Source organism: Gadus morhua, chromosome 20 (genome assembly GCF_902167405.1).
Source record: "Gadus morhua chromosome 20, gadMor3.0, whole genome shotgun sequence".
Taxonomy (NCBI): domain Eukaryota; kingdom Metazoa; phylum Chordata; class Actinopteri; order Gadiformes; family Gadidae; genus Gadus; species Gadus morhua.
Window position 1 is genome coordinate 17,612,006 of NC_044067.1, and position 10,000 is coordinate 17,622,005.

Below are 10,000 nucleotides of genomic sequence, written 5' to 3' on the forward strand. Positions count from 1 at the left end.
AAAGAGGGCCTTTTGGGGGTACTATGGATGCCTGTGGATCACAACATATGACACATAGGTTTGATTTGTGTTAAAGGAAGTTTGAGATCCTTGGAATGTCCTTTAAAAGAAAAAACAACTTACTAACATTTGTAAACAAGTGATTATGTTTAACATGGTGGTCGTCTTCAAGTTTACATTTTTTATCTTTCTAAAAATAGAAAAGTATGATGTAACCGTGTGATATTTATTTTTTTAGCCGGCTTCCAACATCGAGTCCCTATTTGAACAGTATTGCGTTCATACTCACAAAATAACTATGGGAATTCAGTAAGACTGAAGTGCGACTCCCAAGTACCTAAGGACAAGGCCCTGAGTGTCTCCAGACGCTGCAGACGACAGTAGTGTCTGTCGGGAATTGAGTGAATTCACCTTCTGTCTGATGGCTGGGCAGCACGTCTTGCAATTCATAGCCTTCATTTTCCCTCCCCTCTCATCGTCATCGCGTCCTGTCCCTTATGACTAAACGTGAATGGGTGGTAAATCACCACCCAAGAATGGGTGGTAAATCACTCTCTCGACATCCCATAATGATCCCCTTAATGACTGTTAAAGTTGATGGGCTCTTAACTGGGAGGAGCTGTGAGCCCTCGGCCTGGATTGGGCCTCGCTCCTCAGTCCCTGAAGGGCTTGTTGTGATTTGTCTTTTTCTTTTTTACGACACCAGGCCTGGTCTGTCCGGCTGTGTAACAGGGTGAAAAGTTTAACACGGCAGGGGACGTGAGGTGCCTAGCTTAGGCTTTTGTGTAAACCATTGATTCCATTGACCAAGGCATCCGCTTAAGGGGGAGGATAGTGATTTAGAACCGAACTAAACACTTACAACTTAGATAAAGTGGTTACAGGACTTTGTACAAAATTAAGATAGATTTGAGTCAATTTGACAAATCACAAATGATAAGGCATGAGGAAGAACTAACCCTAAATTGGACCTGGCTACTATTGCATCACCCTGTTCACCACCCTACTCGGTTTGGGCTTATGAAACAGCCCATTATTTACTATTAATGTTTAGTATATTTAATACATTTCATTAAAAGCGGCATGCCTATGGGTAAACTGAAAATTGGGGATTTGAACCCAGAGCCTATTGCATGGGAGCCTCACACCCTATCTAGTCTATCCTGTGGTCCTAGTCTTTAACTATATAGGCCCAACTATGGTCATCATACATGGGTGGTGTGGATGAGGGTGGATGATGGATGTCAATGCTAGGAACGTAAGAATGGTCTCGGTGTGTGTCTGTGTGTGTGTTTCATCTGTGTGTAGTGTGTGTGTGTGTAAGTACTTGTGCGGGTGCTTTATGCTCCCCAATGTGTGCGTGTCTCCCTTTACGTGTGTCCAGCCTGACGCGGAGCCGTGTAGAAGATAATGCGAGGCTGAACGTCATGCCCATTTGGAATCTGTAATTTACCGGTAAGGGATAAGGTTGTCAGTGCGATCATTGTTTCCCCTCCTATGGACTGGTTTTATTGGCTCTGCAGGGCCAATGTCCCTCACACCGGCCCCTGGAATTCCCCTCGCTCGGCTCCTGGTTGACCGCCAGGTCGATGCAGTGGTTGATACGGCAGAGGGGAGAATTTTGTACTTGAATACAAGAAAGAAAGGAAAGAAGTGTGACTGTATTCATGGTTTATTGTGTTTTCTCTGTGTGTGTGTGTGTGTGTGTGTGTGTGTGTGTGTGTGTGTGTGTGTGTGTGTTCGTGTGTGTGTGGAAATTGAGACACACAATGATTTGGGAATTGTTACCCTTTGCATATTCTGCTGAATATGAGGTGTCTAGTTCGCAGACATCAGCTCACAGGCTTTATTTACATTTGCACACTGTGTGTGTGTGTGTGTGTGTGGGGGGGGGGGGGAGGTGGGGGGTTGTTTGTGTGTGTGTGGCCCTCAGTGTGTCCGGGAGATCTCCAGGGTCTACAGTACATGTGCACGTTTTCGTTAAAGTTACATGAGTAGTCGTAGATTCTAATGAATATACGTGAATATATGCATACGTTATGAAGATGAATACCAACAATCTGTCTCCGGGTAAAGAAGGCCCTTGGACTCTTGAGCCTGGTGTTGTACTGAACTATTTACTGTTACTATTGGGTTGTTTCAAAGATGCTTTTAGCAGAATTTTAACCAAAGTGACATGCAGGGAAATATGCAGATACACGTCATTAAGGAGCCGGTCGCGGTTTGGCAAACTGAGGACATTGGGGTTTGAGCCTACAACCTTTGGACTGGCACACTGTCCTGTACTACCTCCTGTTCTCCCTCTCCTATCCTGTTCTCTGGTTACTCCAGTGTTACATAAGGAATGTGTTTGTTCTCCTCATCCCTTCCTCCGTCCGCTTTGTTTCAAGCCCTCCCCTGTAGCAGCCCCCCCCCCCCCCCCCCCCCCCCCCCCTCTCCCCCTTGCCCCCGGAGAGATCTACGGAAGAAAAGACCTCCGATAGGAAAAGAGGAAGAACTCAAGAGCAGAACTTCTTTTGAAACGAAGGGCCTCTTCACTCAATCAATCAATCAATCAATCAATCAATCAATCAATCAATCAATCAATCAATCAATCAATCAATCAATCAACAGATCAAGCAATCAAACTTTATTAAAAAATATATATATTAGAGATTCAGTGATACATTTTAGAGGTAGAATCAAACAGAACAAGATGACACACTGATGAGAATAGAGCAAAATGCAAAAAATATGTTTTTACAATTTTGTTTGACAAATAGCAAAATAAGTTTTGACACACTTCTTGTGGGTGGTGGTGGTGTGGTGCGTCACATCGGACAGGGGGGGGCACGCGCTCTGACTGGCAGTCTACATTGTACTGCACCGGGGAAAGCAGCTTATCACTGATGGAGGCTGCGACATATCGCTGCGATACAGATGTGATGTTTGGTCTTCAGCCATTTGGTCTAACATTCTCCCTCTCACACCCTTCCCCAGCCCCTTCCCTCTCCCCTCCCTCCCTTAGCCAGTCACCAGGCAGGATTAGGATCACGGATGGGTTTAGGATGAGGGGTCTTAAAAAAAGGCAATGGAATGAATGAAACAGTCCCAGGCTAGAAGGCTAGTTGGAAGTGAAATGAAAAGGATTCACATTACTCTACAGTCTGGTGCTGAGGGTTTAAGATGGTGTAGGGGTGGTGGAGGAGGGAGTATGGTGGGTTGGAGGGGCAGCTGTTTTCTATTTGAACAAATGAGCAATGATTGGCTTTCTCAATCCACACGTGATGTCCATCATTGGCCATCTTTCCCCCCCCCCCCCCCATGGTGGTCGTTAGAGGGGGAGGAGAGGGATCGACAGGGAGGAGAGGCAGACTGCTGCATCCATCGCTGGTCTTTTGGGGGGTGTTCTGTGAACCTCAACGTCCTCAAGATGAAGTGGTGTCTTCACCACCGGGGACGTAGTCAGTGATGTGTTGAGTGCTCTTTGGCTCTAAGGTCTCAGATGTGTATTCATTTAGGGAGAAATGTATTATAAGCATATGTTCTTGGCTGTTTGTAAGTATAAGTATGCGTATGCCTCTGTATGTCTGCTCACAACTGTGTGTGTGTCAAGTTTGTTTGCGAGTGTGTATGTGTGTGCCTGTGTGGCAGTGTATCTGTTTGCCTGTGTGTATATGTAACGGCATGTGTGTGTGTGTGTGTGTGTCTGCACACCAAAGTGTGAGTCCAAGCCAAGCCACATGATGTCATCGAAGCCGCGGCCAACCCTCGACACTCCTCTATCGACGGATGAATTATTATGGGATATAAGTAATACCCTCTGTATGCCACTTAATCCCAGTGGCCTGCGGTGTGCTGGGCCGTGCAGCCACACGTGCACTTACTGGCTGGCCGAGAGCATGCACAGAGAGACCCCATCCCCGCCAATGGCTAATACAACCCAATCTTTTGGGAGGCATCAATGGTTTTTTATGCAGGGTTTGGGGGTTGTGAGGTTGTGCCTCGATATGTTATGTAGGGAGTATTTTTTGGGGGGTTTGTATGTGTGTGACTTGATATGTCATGGAGACAGGTTTTTATGTGTCCGCAGGGATCTCACGCAAGGAGATGACAGGTGCGATTATCCGCGCGTCGTAGCGAGACGTGTCCAGTTGGCTAAGGCGTATCGTATCACGTTGCGCGTTGCACTGTCAAAACGTAACTCAACTCAATAATAAATCGCAGGGAGTCAAAGCGCACTGAGACCTTCGGCTAAAGCGTTATTGAATTCAAGGGACGAAGGGAGAGCGCCATTCGGGAAAAGAAAAGCTCTCGGATGAGATGGTTTGTGTTAGAGTTATTGTTGTTCAGGGGAAGGAGGGATTCGAGGTGGCTGTGATCACATGTTTTATGAGTCTAGTGGTGTGGGAGTTTCAAGCAGAAAAGTTCTTGTTTTGATCCCAATAAGCTACCTGGAGTCCATCCCTAGCAAGATGCCCTTTTTTCTCTCCCTTTAACGACCTCTGACTGCTAAATGACTAAATAGTGAACCACATAGGCTTTTCCCACATGGGCTCTTCCAAAGAACAATGGGCCTTTGCTCCCTATGTCCTCTTGTCCGGTTTACTAAAACATAAGAGCCTAAACACCAATGTCATTGTTATGTCATGCGGGAGGTTGGACAGGAAGTGTACAGAATCCTCACCTCTTCTCACCCAAAATCTCATGGAAACGCTTGGTCCTCATTGACCGAACGGCGTAATCTTCCCTTGAAGTCGGGGCAGATACGGGTTGGAATGGAGTGGTAAAGCTGTTTTCAACAGAGAATATACCTCCACCGCAAAATGTTCTTCATGCACTGATGACCCCCCTTTGGAGGAAGTTCTGGCTCAGGACCAACCACATATGTTGTGCAATAAAATAAGTTATCATTCTCTCTGGCTTATGTTCTTCAATACAGTATTCTCCCGTTTCAGTCATCAAACGAGAGTCAAATGTAACGGACAACGATTGGTTTTTATCATGGCCCAACCCTCTACCCACTTGGTCCCCTGCTGTGGTACCATTTACGGTTCGCGACCCAGCATTTGGAAACCACTAGTCTTAACCTATGCATACCATCCTGCTGAATAAGTGCCGCTACTGTGCTTTGACCCCCATTCAGCTAGCAGTGACACATGGTTATGATTCGACCTGATGACCACTGTAGCGCGGTACGAGTTGTATATGTTAATACACATTTGATATGACCATATGCGCACTGGATGTCATACCGTTATGGCGACTCAATTGACTCGTTCGTCTGTATTTACAAAGTCAGTCCTTCCCTTTATCTGTGTTCGCTCAGGCAACTTGTCTGAGTGTGTTTGGGCGGGGACACTGTGTTGAAACAGAGCTTTTTGCTGCATATTGGATCAGCATGGATCAAATATTGGCTCTGCAGAGCGGCATAGGATTCATAAATTGTGCCCAGGGTATTATAGCTGGGATTGTATTTTCCAGTTGCTTGTTGGGGGTTTTGGCTGTGACAACAAGGAATCAGGAACATGGCTGACGGGCAGGAAGGCAGCGGAAAGGCCTGAATGCAGCCAAGGTGGTGTGTAGACGCGCATACAAAACCCTCAACGCGTGTTTCCCTGGAAAGGAAGTGAGAACGAGGAGTGTCCGTTGTAGCCAAGTGACACATCCTGAACCATTGCATGGTAATGTGTGCAACGGTAATATGTGTTTTTTGTGTACTTTGCAAAACTGAGATTGGTCATTGTCTACTTTCACAGCAGTCACTCTCTTCTAATGGTCTGTTGTCCATGTTTATGTATAGGTTCAAACAACTTTAAAAGGAAAGGTTGTGTGAAAGTAGAGTTTTCCTCTTCAAGGGGGCCAGGCTTTAAACTGCTCTTGTCTGTCTTTTTGCTTCATCAGTTCATTTCAGTGGAACAGAAATACAGTCTCTGTCTCTCCTGATCGCCATTGTCGTTTCAGCGTCCCAAGTCGTAGCAGCCGCCAGCCCTACTCCTCCTTTCTACATTAAATTACAGACCAACCTCTCCCCACCCCTCCTCACCCCGCCTTTTCCCATCACTGTAAGTGCCTCCCTCTCTGCTGGCGACACTGCCCCCCCCCCCCCCCCCAGCGTCTGTGTCTGTGTGTGTGTGTGTGTGTGTGTGTGTGTGTGTGTGTGTGTGTGTGTGTGTGTGTGTGTGTGTGTGTGTGTGTGTGTGTGTGTGTGTGTCTCTCTCTCTCTCTCTCTCTCTCTCTCTCTCTCTCTCTCTCTCTCTCTCTCTCTCTCTCTCTCTCTCTCTCTCTCTCCCTCTGTCTCTCTATCCTCTTTCTCCATCTCTCTCCTCTTCCTCAGTATCTTGCTCTGAGAGGCTGGCAGCAAAAGGATGCTTTGGATGTGAGAGAAGAAGGATGAGGATGCTGGAGGAATACTGGGATTAAGAGGGAAAGAAGTCTTGTCTGGATTACTTTGAACATCCCCCCCTACCCACCCCCCCTCCTCTCCTCCCTCCACCACGCACACAACCATCCCCCCCCCCCCCCCCCCCCCCGTATCAGGGAACACCTTGCGGACAGGAGAAGACGGAGTGTGTCTGTTGTCCTGGGATAACATCAATCACCCTCCTCTCGTTGTCATTGGTGATTGTTTGACCGAGGCTCTCGTTCGAGGGACAGCTGCTTGCAGGAGAATTGGTTTGATACGAGGACAGAGGCACAATAACTTCAATTAAAATTCACCGTCTTCGCTGGACGATTTGCGAAGGCGTGCAGGGGAAGGATGGGTGGGGTAGGGTGGTGTCTGGCCACTGTCTTCAGTTGGCTGAAGTACTTCTTCTTCTGCATCTTCCCTTTTCACCGACGCAGGAGGAAGAATAAGGATGAGGTAAGATGCCCGGGCAGGGGACTTTTGGGGTTTTGTAGTTCAGTCTCATGGTGGTTGTCTGAGGGGGTTGATGATGTGTAAAGGCGGACGCTTGCGCATATTCAAGCAGTGGTCGGATGTATATTAGATGTTCAGTTACTCTACACCGTGTAGTGAAATGACTGATTATTGATTGCACCATCTGAATAAGATAATGATAAGTGCACACAGAGGGTGGATTTAAAATAGTGGGACTATTGATTTGATCAAATTGGAATTTCCACTTCTCTTGCCAAGTTTGCAGCAACATTTGTCATTCATGATCAGTTTTAGGTTTACACAATTCAGGTTTAATAGAATGGCAACGATGAATATGAATTCATACAGAAGGGAGGTTTTTTTGTTGGGCTGTCGAGTCTTGTTTGATAAATGTTGGTATTTCTCTGTAGAATACAAATGGAGTACCGCATATCACATCATTCATCAGGTATACCGCTACATACATCATGGGTCTGTGTATGTCATATATTGTATAACATTTTTTTTATTAATTTATCCCTGCAGACTACACAACGTCGTTTAGTAGTTGGCAAACATTATAGCAGCTCATAGTTTCTAACCGCTAAACACAGGAAAAATGTGAAAAATCACAAAAACGTGACTAATCATTAGCCTTTACCGTGAAGGAAATTCCCCCCTTAGCCCTACGCTTCATGCCGTCCAACTCTCCGTCAATGTCAACTCCCTTTCCTGAGAGACTTCCCTGTCCTGTCCATAAGGGAACCCTTAAAAAAGCAAGCTGCTTATTGAGATGGGACTCAAAATGAAACCCAACCAAACGGTCTGATCCCCTGAACGCCCCTCTGCAGTGCGTGGTGTTCCTCTCGTGGTCAGAAGGCCACCGCGGCCCTCATCTCCTGTGCTCTTGCCCTCCCAAACATTCCAGCGCGTCAACACAGTGTGTCCGGTGGCGGCTCCCCTCATGTGTGATGATCGCAACATGGAAACTAATGGCTTGGTGAGGTCTCTGCACTTTTCCACAGAAATGTGCTATGGAGTCCAAGCAGGATAAGTCACTCTGCAGAGAGATAAGGACATCAGACAAATCACTCACACAACCACACACACAAACACACACTCAGACACACACAATCAGGCGCACTCATGCACACACACACATGCAGGTGCACGCATGCACACGCACACACACACATAACAGGATATTATGGGACATTTTGATATGGGCCCGTTGCCAGATAGCAGGGGTTTGGTTCAGCTCTGCGTAGCCATAAATTCTGTGAACAGTGCACACAGACATACATGCATGCACACACATGCACCCACCCACACACCCACAAAGACACACAATACATTTAATTAAAGCTGAGGCTGGTGGCGTCTGAGGAAGGGGGTTCTTGGTCCCTCCTCTCCCCTCAGCCGGTCGTACGTCTTGTTTTAGTGGCACTTTGATGACCAGCGCACGCGGCGGTCCTCTTTGGGGAAGACCAAAGGTGCTTTCTCTGTTATTCAGTTAATTTTCCAGTGCTTTCTGGTCGGTGATGCTGTGTGGATGTTTTGTATGCACTCTGTAAACTCCTGTCTAGAATGTTAACGCAGAGCTTATGTGTTTTTTTTTTTTTTCCTGTTTCTGTGTATGTGTGTTTATGTGTGTGTGTGTTTGTGTGCGTGTGCTGTTGCATGCATCGGATGCATTGAATACTTTGATTATATCGGCTGATTACTGATCGTAATACCAGGGCTGTTGTTCATTAGTGAATGTGTGTATGTTGATGTCTACAACACGACGGATGGACGGGTTGCCTTGGTGGGGTATTGTTCTGTATGGGTCCGTCCGTCTGTCTGTGTGAAGCAATGTACCGTGGACACTCCCTATTGTTTCAGATTTGCCCAGGATCACGGTTTGTTATCTTGCTGGTTATACAATATCAGAATGAGAAAACCAGAAAGGAAAATTAAGAAAGAAACATTAATGTAGCCTCCCTTATATTCTGTTTCCTGGAGCTACTCAAGACAGTTTTTGTTCCAAAACTTGCTTGTGCAAGTTGTCGATAAACTCGTTACTCATACTCATTGTATTATTCGATTGCTGTCAGCTTCCCTTTTAAATCACTTTTGATAAAAACATCTATTAAACGGACTGACTGAGTCAGGGTCGGTGCTGGTGGGGCAGCAGGAACAACGAGGGAAAGGATCCAAATGCAGACTTGTACTTAACAAAAGGGACGTGAGTGACAAAAGGTTTTTTTAACAAAGAAATTCAAAATATGCATTCCATGAACAGGCCAAATAAACACTACAATTTGGGAAACATAAGGACAAAGAGACATGAGAAAACAACAAGGGACAACAAGGGAGTGATGAGGGAAAATAGGAAGTGAAATTGCATGTATGGGGAGGGACAGACCGGGGAATGATTGACAAGGACGCACTGGTGAGGGGAATGAAGTGGTTGGGACAGTCTAAGGACATCTTGTGGACAGGGGGAGAACAAACACTAAACAAGACAAAGACAAAGTCAGCACATGACAGAATGTAAACGTTATACAATGTTAATTTGCGCATGACATGCTAATGCATTGTATTATTTTACCATTAACTAATACTAATGCCATATGCTATGCTTTATAGTTACTCTTTTTCGCCCGCTGTGTTTTCTACTGTCTGTAGTCCATTCAATGCATGGCGAGGCTCTGTCTATTGACTGACAAAGTAAACATATCGAGTTGGGGGTCATAGAAGCATGAAATCAACAGCTGCTAACAGCTAGTGAGATTATTTTATAATAATGGGAGAATGTTTTGAAAAGCCTTCTACTACAGTTGTTTATGCAGGGCTTATGTGTGAAGAACTTTTAGTTTATTTTTTAAATAAACAATCAATCTATTTGCTATGATATTTCATTTCTGTTGTAAAACACAAAAGTTATTCTACAAATTCCAAGAGGATTACAGTGGTGTAGACATTGTTGTGTTTTTCAGAACAAGCTTATTCTGAATATTATTATTTCCTCTAGAGCCTGTATCAGACCTGCCCGGGGTGCTGTGTAGTTTCACGGCCCTGGCGTCCGTCAGGCAGCGTAATGAACTAATGTTTTCTATTTTGAGACGGAGAGGGAAGGAGGCTGTGGGTGTGTGTGGGTGGAGGGGGTGAGAGGGA

General features: G+C 45.8%; 1 protein-coding gene across 13 annotated transcripts in view; it reads left to right on the forward strand.

Annotated features, from left to right (window-relative positions):
* tns1b (tensin 1b) overlaps positions 1 to 10,000 on the forward strand; it is a 175,325-nt gene that overhangs the window by 12,741 nt on the left and 152,584 nt on the right. The window lies entirely within an intron of this gene.